Raw genomic sequence first — 10,426 nt, 5'->3', positions numbered from 1 at the left:
AAGACTATCTTTTAATCCTGCCTGTTTTATAATCTATCTTGTAATCCTGGGTTCTATTTTGTAATCCTGCCTAGGAAATAGAGTTTACTATTCTTGTAGCTCATTGTGTTTAATGCTGAAATATCACTGTTGCCAGAGAAGTGGGATATACTGATTGGCTCTGTCGGTTTACAGTGCCTCTCATCTGTATATTTGGGAAAGTGAAAGTCTTGTTAAATTGAAGAAGGAGGGAATAGCCTCTGAGAAGGCAGTCAATAAATGTTCACTGCACTTAAGTTCTGGTCCTGGTACTGCCATTTAAAGCCTGGTACTCTCATGTGAGTTTTGACAGATTGTTTCCAGATCTGCAAAACAGTAAGAATAACTCAAACGTAGCAGACACTATTGGTGCTTCAATAAACGCCCACCACACTTTTCATCATCCTTATGTGGACATTCCCCAAATTACACGTGCTTTGTTTCTAAAAGCCATACCTATTACTCTTATCATAAAATTGAACTTAGGCCACAGCTTTCCCTCAAAGGTCAGAGAACTGCACATCCCCCATGTTCTTAATGTTAAGAGATAATCGTTCATCACTTTCTATATCCTTACTGATAATGGGCTAAAATCCAGAGTTTAAAATAAAAGTAATTTCATTTTGCAAATATTCTGTTCAAACATAATTCCCAAATATACAGGATTCCCAAACAGTTTGCCATTCATTCATCTCAGAGGATGTATCAGGAAAAGTAGATTGTTTTCTGTTGCAAATCCCATGTAGACATTATTGAACTACAGACACACATTATTATTATCTTTTTCTTAAAGATTATGGTGTTTTATACTAACTTGAAACTTTCATAGTCAAGCAACACTGATGACCCTTTGCCCTACAACTTTTGCCATCAATTACCCAATTAATCATTTTCTAGTAGAGCCAGGTGGAGAAGGAAATGGCAACCCACTCCAGTATCTTGCCTGGAAAATCCCATGGATGGAGGAACCTGGTAGGCTGCAGTCCATGGGGTCGCTAAGAGTCAGACACAACTGAGCGGCTTCACTTTTGACTTTCATGCATTGGAGAAAGAAATGGCAACCCACTCCAGTGTTCTTGCCTGGAGAATCCCAGGAATGGGGGAGCCTGGTGGGCTGCCGTCTATGGGGTCGCACAGAGTCAGACACGACTGAAGTGATTTAGCAGCAGCTGCAGCAGTAGAGCCAGGACTAATTTCTAAGGGAAAAAACAAAAAATGGAAAATCACACCAAGTATACTTCTCTAAAATGGTTGGCATTCAGGCATAATTCTTCATTAGATTCCTTATTTTATATTTGCTCTTCTCAACTGGTTGGCAAAGCCTATGAATGTGCTTTGATCAGAAGAATAGAAGTTCTCACCTCTAGATTCTTGCCAATAATATAATCTTGAAATTCCTGCTGTCAGTTTGTTATTAAATGCTCATTATGAGACTTAATATGTATGGAGAATTTCCTGAAGGCCATGCAACATATGCTGTCCTGGCTGTCCAGAGTGTTGCTTTTGGATCAAGTCCAACCATCACAGGTCTATTATACTGTGTTGGGCAGTATTATTTTGACCCCTCTTAGGTTTACTTCTACTGAATTATGCTTTAGTGCTGGTCATTGGCCGACATGAAAAGATTATATTTGAAGCAGCTATGTGAAATGCATTATTATAGAAAGTGTAAGGAAGCATAGGAAACACTGAACTCTTTATCACACAGGGTCCTTTTTTATGAGAAACCAAAGGAAGAAATTTCCCTCAGGTTTACCAATCATGAATAGCTCTGCTTCTACTGAAAAACTGATTTGATTTCCTATTATAGCCACTGTGAATCTGGTAACAGATCATGCTTTGGTCACTAGGAGCTACATTTGGGGAACCTCATTCCCCATGCTTTTATAATGCAATATGGAATGCTTTCTTGGTGTGCTTATTCAAACCAAGGTGTGATTAGTTCCCCTTTGTAATGACTCTCTTAACTGTATATTTTATCTTTTGTAGTGAAACATTTTTGTAAGATGCTTCAAATTCTTTGTGAAGTGGAAAAGGGTGTTTCAAGAACAAGTCAAATACTGCTGTTTTATTCTTCTTGGTTTTCTATTTCTTTTTAAAATTTGTTAATTGTTTGTGTTGCATACATCCCCTACTTAAATTCCGTCATCCATCTATTCATTAATCAAGATATTTTATAAAACTCTTATGGCCAAACTTAGTGCAGAGAAAAAGAGATGAAAGGTAAAATTCCTGTTAGAAACAAACCTTATATTTTGTGGTCCCTTCTCCAGTGGTAGAGAAAATAAACTGAGCGTGATAGGGTGTGAGGCTAAGGGAACAGAAATCAGGGATACCTAACTCAGGCCTGAATTTCATCAGACAAGATGTCGCAAAATGCGAGTTGGATTTTGAAGGATTCCTTTTAGCCAGGCCCAGTGATTGGAGGAACAGTGGCTGGGGAAGAGTTACTGTTGCAGGAAATTCACAATGGAAATTCACCAAGAGGGGAGAGACATGGTGACCCAGAATGGCTTGAGATCAAGCTCTACCATAGCTCTGTTAATAAGTGATGGTAGATCACGAGCTGTCTCTGATGTCAGACCAAGGATTCATTTTTCTCTCTTTTTTCTGAAGCAACATGGAGCCACGACAGGATCTCGTGGAATGTAATGAGGTCAAACAAAGAAATTTCTTCTATCTCCCTCAATGGTTGGCATTGTGTCTTTCAAATGTTAGGTATTAAATGGATTTTGTTGTTGTTGTTGCTGTTCCGTTGCTAAATCGTGTCTGACTCTCTTGCATCCCCATGGATTGTACCCCACCCCAACCAAGCTCCTCTGTCCATGGGATTTTCCAGGCAAGAATACTGGAGTGGGTTGCCATTTCCTTCTCCAGGGGATCTTCCTGACTCAGGGATCCAACTCTCGTCGCCTGCCCTGCAGGCGGATTCTTTACCACTCAGCCATCAGGGAACCCATTCAACGGATACTGATTAAAACATTGGGAACCCTAAAAAATACAACTGCATATTTCACTCGCAATCTTCTAAACACTGTTTACTTCAAAAGATTTTAACTCATGAACTTTGTTAGACAAAGAAGTCATTTGGTCATTTTTTCTTTTCTGCTCATTACTTGAGGTATCTTTTAGTGAAGTTGCGCGCTGGAGTCAGGAAGCCAGTTTGAATGCTGACTCTGCCTCTGATGATGTGCCTGGAACAAAGGACATAACCTCTCAGGATCTTCTTCACAGGGCTGTCGAGGGGTTTAATGAGTAAATGTGCACTGAACTGTTTAAACAGTGCTTGGCTTTTAGTGACCTTACAGAGTTAGTGCTATATAGAGGCGGTATTCTATTTCTAATCACTCTCTTTTCACACGTGTTCTATTCCTCATTGATGTGTTTGCTTTGGCAAAGCGGCATCTCGTCTGTATAATATCTATAGTAGTTTCATCCATAAGCTTCTACAGAATATATGTAATTAGCAACATTTTTTAATATACATGGTCTTTATTTTACTGATGTTAAGATAGCTTTTGTCTCACTATTTCTACCTTTTACTTTAGTTCTGAAAATTTTATGTTATTGTTCTTCATTCTCATTCTGAGAATCTGAATCCTTGCAAATCCTCTTCTGATTTTTATTCCTATTCAGGTGCATTGTATCCTCTCAAAGTAAGTTTCAGCAGGCAACCCTAAATTAGCAAATAACTCATTAAACTAATCTTTTTTTATATAAGTGAGTTACACATTTATTATCATATATGTATATATATCGGAGAAGGCAATGGCACCCCACTCCAGTACTCTTGCCTGGAAAATCCCATGGACGGAGGAGCCTGGAAGGCTGCAGTCCACAGGGTCGCTAAGGGTCGGACATGACTGAGCGACTTCACTTTCACTTTTCACTTTCATGCATTGGAGAAGGAAATGGCAAACCACTCCAGTGTTCTTGCCTGGAGAATCCCAGGGATTGGAGAGCCTGGTGGGCTGCCGTCTGTGGGGTCGCACAGAGTCGGACATGACTAAAGTGACTTAGCAATAGCAATGTATATATATATAATGCAAATTATATATAGATGTATACTAAATATAAACACCCAAATATATATTAATACATATTTCTTTAAATTTTCATTTTTCTCTAGCTTAAAAAACCTAGGGAGTACCAAGATTGAACAGTATTTTTAAATTTTTTTGTGAATTAATTTATACTCTGCTGTGTTCCAGAAAGAATTTCAGGTCATGTATAATAATAAAAAAAAAAGTTATCATAAAACTAAAACCCATTAAATTCAGTATAAAGCAACAAGAGTCCAGTAATAAAAGAGCAAGGGGACTATTGGAATCTACAGGAAAACACTCTTTAAATATTTTCTTGGAACAAAGAATCCAGTGGGTTCAGTGAAATGTATTCTCCTCTGGAAAGTCTACTTTTATCATCAGTAGCAGCTTGTTTTAAATTGCCCCCGAACAGGGAGTTTGGGAAAAACACTTTTTCAAGATTCCGCTAAATCATTATTATCTCATTGCCTCAGTTATGTCTCAATCCATCTCTCAGAAGCCAGTCTTTGTTTTCTCTCCCAATGGCCCAGATTTCATTGCTCTCCTCAGAGTCTCCACCATGCTTGTCTCATGAGACTTGGGTCTGTCATTCAATACTCACTCTTGTTTTCCCAGATTCAAAGTGGTGTTTCATCTCAAGAACGACATTTACTTTCCTTGACAAAATACTTTTGTTACAACTGCCTGCCTACCAGCACTTTGCTTTTCCAAAAGGAATGTAGAATTTTCAGGCCAGACTGAGATGGGAACTGCATTTTCTGGCTCCTCTCTTTCCTTACGTGGCCCTTTGTGGTACTTGCCCCATATGTTCATATCAGGCTTATCCATTTCCTCTTTCCCCTCTGATCCTGGACTTTTTTGAGCTTTTTTAAAAATTCTGGGTCTCAAGTTTGGGCTGGAAGTTTGATTGAACAGAAGGACCAAGGGGAAACAAACCCAACTCATTTTATATTTATGTCATTTTTACTTGGGGGCTCAGAAGTGCCATAGTGGTTATCTAGTCTAAGGAGTAATAGTTACGAAGCAACTTTGCATACATTCCTCTGCCAGTCCCAGTGCCAGGACTGAACTTTCATTTTCCTTGTGCAGTATATCACACGTAATGATTTTGTCCAACTCAGTACTTTTCACACTGTTCATTGCCCCCTGATCTTTCGACACAAGCAATCTTCTGAAAATACCTCTCTCAGTTTGAAGGACAATTAATGAGAAACATACCAGAAAGGTTATAATGCCTATTTTCTGGCCGGAGCCCTTTGAATCACCCAAAGGGAAGCTAAGTATTATTTTGACATTCATTATTGGCCGAACACCGACTATGTGTTTCTGAAGATCAGATTGGCAAACTGCTTCCACAGCCGGATCCACACAGCATGGCATGTGCTTCTGAAAGGGACTCATCTGGTCTAGGTTCTCCTGCCCTAATAGCATGCAGAGTTCAGCTGCAATTCAAGGCCTGAGTAGCATTTCTTTCCAAAGGCCATTAACTGTCCATGAGACCCCAAAGTTATTAGCAGCTGTAACATTCCATCCATCTTGGACTATTGACTAATCATACGCCTAATTGCATGGTAACACAGTAGATGGTCAGTTTTTATTGCACTTGTTAATTTAGAAATTGTTTTTCTTTAAGGTGAAGAGCATCAAATCACCAGCTCCTAATAAAGAAGAAAAGCTTTCAAATTGCACTGTGTTTTATAGTCCTCGGGTTCTTTTTGGATACTGGCCCTTGTTTTCCCTCTTTGTCCTTTTTTGTGTGTGTTTTCTTAACTTTTGTGACACTTTCCTACACATTTACATTAACATCTCTTTTGTTTGTAGACCCCTAGCAACCTCCTCTTTCCCCAGTGCTGCCTTCGGAATATTACGGTAAATCCTTCTAGCTGTCAGCAACTTTCCATGCCTCACCTTGTCACATGCTTATTTTGCATAACAACCCACTCCAGTATTCATGCCTGAAAAAATCCCATGGACAGAAGAGCCTGGTGGGCTGCAGTCTATGTGGGTGCAAAGAGTTGAACTTGACTGAGCGATTTAGCCCTTTCACTCCACTCAAATAACCCAAGAGGGTACTTAGAACAGGTGGGAAAATATGAGCTGTTTCCCTATTCCATCACCTGCTTCCATAATTTCCCTTCTTTTACCTTAAGCTGATGTACAACTCTATCATGCTGCTTTTATAGCTGCTGTTCAAACTTTAATGAGGACGATCAATGCTTGCTCTGCCTTTTTAAAAAACAGATTAGAACTCAGAAATTACAATGTCCAACAACTCTAATTGAGCAAACACAATTATATTAAAGCTGTGAATTAAAAACAGTATCTTACAAATTTAATACCTTAATTTATAGACTGTTATGCATCTGAAATTGCTATTCGGCTGTGGTGACCTTGCTTTGTTTGGCAAATAACATTCCAACCCATTTATTCATTTTTCAGCCTGAAGAGATCAGTTATACCTCACTGTATTTTTTCAACCAAAAGGCATATGATAAAAATAAGTTTAGTACACCAACATTTGATTATCCTTGAGTACCCACCTTAGTGACTGAATCAATGATACAGTTGCTGTTTGTTCTATAGTTTTATTCCATAGCTTGGCAACAAAATAAACTTAAGTATGGAGATTAAAACCTGTGGCGGATTCATTTTGATATTTGGCAAAATTAATACAATTATGTAAAGTTTAAAAATAAAATAAAATTAAAAAAATAAAATTAATTAGAAATGATAACAGCAGATACATCTTTTTTCTGGGTTTTAATATGGCCAAATTACCCATAGATGACCTCAGTGAGTGAGGCCTTAGATTTTATGCAGGGTATTGCAGGGGAATGGAGTAGAGCAAGAATGTCCCAGGTCTCAAGTGAATTCCTGGGGTGGGTGCCCAAGTGGAGGTGCTTGGGGAATGGGTGGGGATTTCTAGGAACTGGGTCATCATCCATTTTTGGCCTGGGAACTGTCATGGTGCCTGTGGGTGCATTACTGAGCATATGTTAATGTATTATGATGACTGTATAATGAGGTGCAACATCACTTGGAAGTCGAATCTTCCATCAATGTGAGGCTACTCTGTTCTAAGCAGCTTTTGTTATATCTTCAACGTCTATGTCATTCTTTTAACAGCTGCCCCTTTCCTCCTCCTTCCTGTCTCATTGGTGAAGGTGACTTCTGAACCTACGCTCAATATGTGAACACTCTCTGATAGGGAGCCCTCACTTAGATGTAACAAAACCCTCTTTTCTTTTCTGTGAATTGAGGATGAAAGGGCCTGAGTCACTGAACACAGTGACTTTTCCTTCCATGGAATTGGTGACAGGAGAGAGCCACGGTCGTTGTACCCATTGTGAGGATTAACTACAGAACTAGGACCAAAACCCCGCCACCCAGAAGAATTATACCCTTGCGTTCTGCACAGTCCTGGCTGTTTTTGGAGCATGGAAGATTTTCCTAAAACATAAGTGAGCAGGTGTTAATTATACATATCAAGTACAAATGCTACAAACTAATCCATCAGTGGAGCCTAGGGAGTTATACACAAGCCTTCTCCACGTGTGCATTTTTCTTGCCATTCTAATTCCTGCTGGCTCTTCTGTGTGTCCCAATTCTTCACTGTGTTGAAACAGGGACTCCTGTTTCTTGGCCATCCTCATTGTGATGGTAAGAAGGGAAAACAGCCACTCCCTGGGAGGATAGGAAGAGACTACTGGCCATCCCATAATTAGCTCCACCTTGTGATGCAAATTCACAGCCCTATCTTTCTCTTTAGGAAGAATGTTCGCAGGGTTTACCAGCATCACTTCTCTACGCACAGAATCTAATTCTTCCCTTTGATTTTACTTCTGTTTAAAAGACCTTTGCTTCTTTTCTGGCCCATTTCACTCTTTTTTTTTTTTTTTTTTTGCATATTATAAGGTCTAGTCCCATTAAGTATGGCCCAGATCAGATCAGATCAGTCGCTCATTTGTGTCCAACTCTTTGCGACCCCATGAATCGCAGCATGCCAGGCCTCCCTGTCCATCACCAACTCCCAGAGTTCACCCAGACTCACATCCATCGAGTCGGTGATGCCATCCAGCCATCTCATCCTCTGTCATCCCCTTCTCCTCCTGACCCCAATCCCTCCCAGCATCAGAGTCTTTTCCAATGAGTCAACTCTTCGCATGACGTGGCCAAAGGACTGGAGTTTCAGCTTTAGCGTCATTCCTTCCAAAGAAATCCCAGGGCTGATCTCCTTCAGAATGGACTGGTTGGATCTCCTTGCAGTCCAAGGGACTCTCAAGAGTCTTCTCCAACACCACAGTTCAAAAGCATCAAATCTTCAGCGCTCAGCCTTCTTCACAGTCCAACTCTCACATCCATACATGACCACAGGAAACCTAAATTCAACAAGCCTTGATAACATTGCTTCTCACATCTCCTCCCTACACCATAGTCTTTCTTCCATCCCTGATGGGTACATCTGTCTCTCAAGGTTCTGTTGGCTGTCCCTAGGGCCTTCCCTGCCTCATGTTCAGGGGCAAAGCCTCTGCAGTGGGTCTCATCATTTACTTCCTTTTATTCCCTGGTTCCCAGGTTAGTGATAAACCTCTGGTGCCATTTTACCTCCATCACCAGCTAAATATTTCAAAAAGAAGAATAGAAAACAGAGTTCAACTTTTTCACCCACAGTTTAGAGTTTTCAATAGCTGACAGTGTTAAGATGGATTTAGAAGGCTGGTGGGAAAGAACCTTGATTGCTTGGCTCTGGGGAGTTCACAGATTTGCCTGAGAAGAGGTGGCACTGGGACCACCCTAAATCACAGAGATGATCATGTTAAAAAGAAAACTGATGTAGCCCCCAGCTAAAAGATATGCATATCATGCTCACTCTCAGACAACTTTCTCCACCTCCTTGTAGCATCTCCTTCTTAAGCCAGATTCAGCACTATATATTACATATTATAGTGCCTCTATATTATAGCGTCTGTGTCTCAGCATGCCTTTCTCTTTGCATTTCCTCCAACACCTTGAAGAGTCCTGATATAACACTAATTTAAATCTTGCTCCCTTCGTGAGGTATCCCATAATAAACTTCCACTCTGCCTCCCTGTTCTATGGCTGGTGCACAATACCCTTCTCACTTTCTCTGCTTTCTCCTCCTATTCTTTACTTACCATGGATCTATGTGTTTCCATGTTGCAGAATCTTGGAAGTGAAATCTCTCTTCTCTGCCTCAATCTACCTCCAACCTTTCCTTGCCTGATTTCAGAAAACTGAAACTCAGAGAAGTTATGATATGCATTTTTTTATAGTTATTGACAGGACAGAACTAGAACCCAGTTGTCATGCTAAATTGTTGAGCAGGCCAATTCCAACCATCAACCACAAATGATTGCTTTGTTAAATTATCAACTCCTCAAACAACCGGGATATTTTGAGCTTTATTTTCTGTGGAGAGTTGTCAGTACAGCTTCTTTTAACGGGCTTCCCAGGTGGCACTAGTGGTAAAGAGCCTGCCTGCCAAGGCAGGAGATGAGAGATGCAGGTTCAATACCTGGGTCAGGAAGATCCCCTGGAGAAGGACATGGCAGTCCACTCCAGTACTTCTTGCCTGGAGAATCCCATGGACAGAGGAGGCTGGTAGGCTACAGTCCATACGATCACACAGAGTTGGGCACGACTGAAGCGACTCAGCAAGCATGCACTTCTTTGAATATCAATTTCTCATGTATTTACATTTTAGAAGTAAGTCCTTATATCATTTTATATGAAAGTAGATCTGTTTTTCTTTATGAATATTATTCTTCTTTACTTTGTGTACTAATTCCTGGCTTACTATACCCATTGGTCCTTCTCTTTTCTCTGACCCTCATTTTTTGCCTCTCTTCTAGGCCCTGGTCTCTATGATTTTGTCCCTTGGTCTGTCCTGTTCCTCTGTTTTCCCTGACCTTTTCTCACCCAGCATCTTGACTGCCCTCAAACTTGGTCTCTGGTGGTGAAATGAATGTATCAGTTGTCTTAGATTCATGTTACAAACTGTTGTCAGATTGCATTTGCTTTTATCATTCAATTGTTTGGCTACACCTTTTCCATTAAACTGACCTAAAGCAGTGAGCTGTTAATTTTATGAGGAGTGGGGTAACTTCATGTTCATCTTTGAAAGACTCATGTGACCACCATGGAGAACAGTAGGAGGTTCCTTATAAAACTCAAAATAGAGGTACCATACAATCCAGCAATTTCACCACTGGGCATATATAGAAAAAGAAAAACATGGTTTGAAAGGTCACAAGCACTCCAGTGTTCATTGCAATACTGTTTGCAATAGCCAAGATGTGGAAGTAAACTACATGTCCATCAACAGATGAATGGATAAAGAA

The sequence above is a fragment of the Bos indicus genome, chromosome 12 (assembly GCF_029378745.1).
Source record: "Bos indicus isolate NIAB-ARS_2022 breed Sahiwal x Tharparkar chromosome 12, NIAB-ARS_B.indTharparkar_mat_pri_1.0, whole genome shotgun sequence".
Taxonomy (NCBI): Eukaryota; Metazoa; Chordata; class Mammalia; order Artiodactyla; family Bovidae; genus Bos; species Bos indicus.
The sequence above is the reverse complement of the archived record's forward strand: the minus strand, read 5'-3'. Positions refer to the sequence as shown.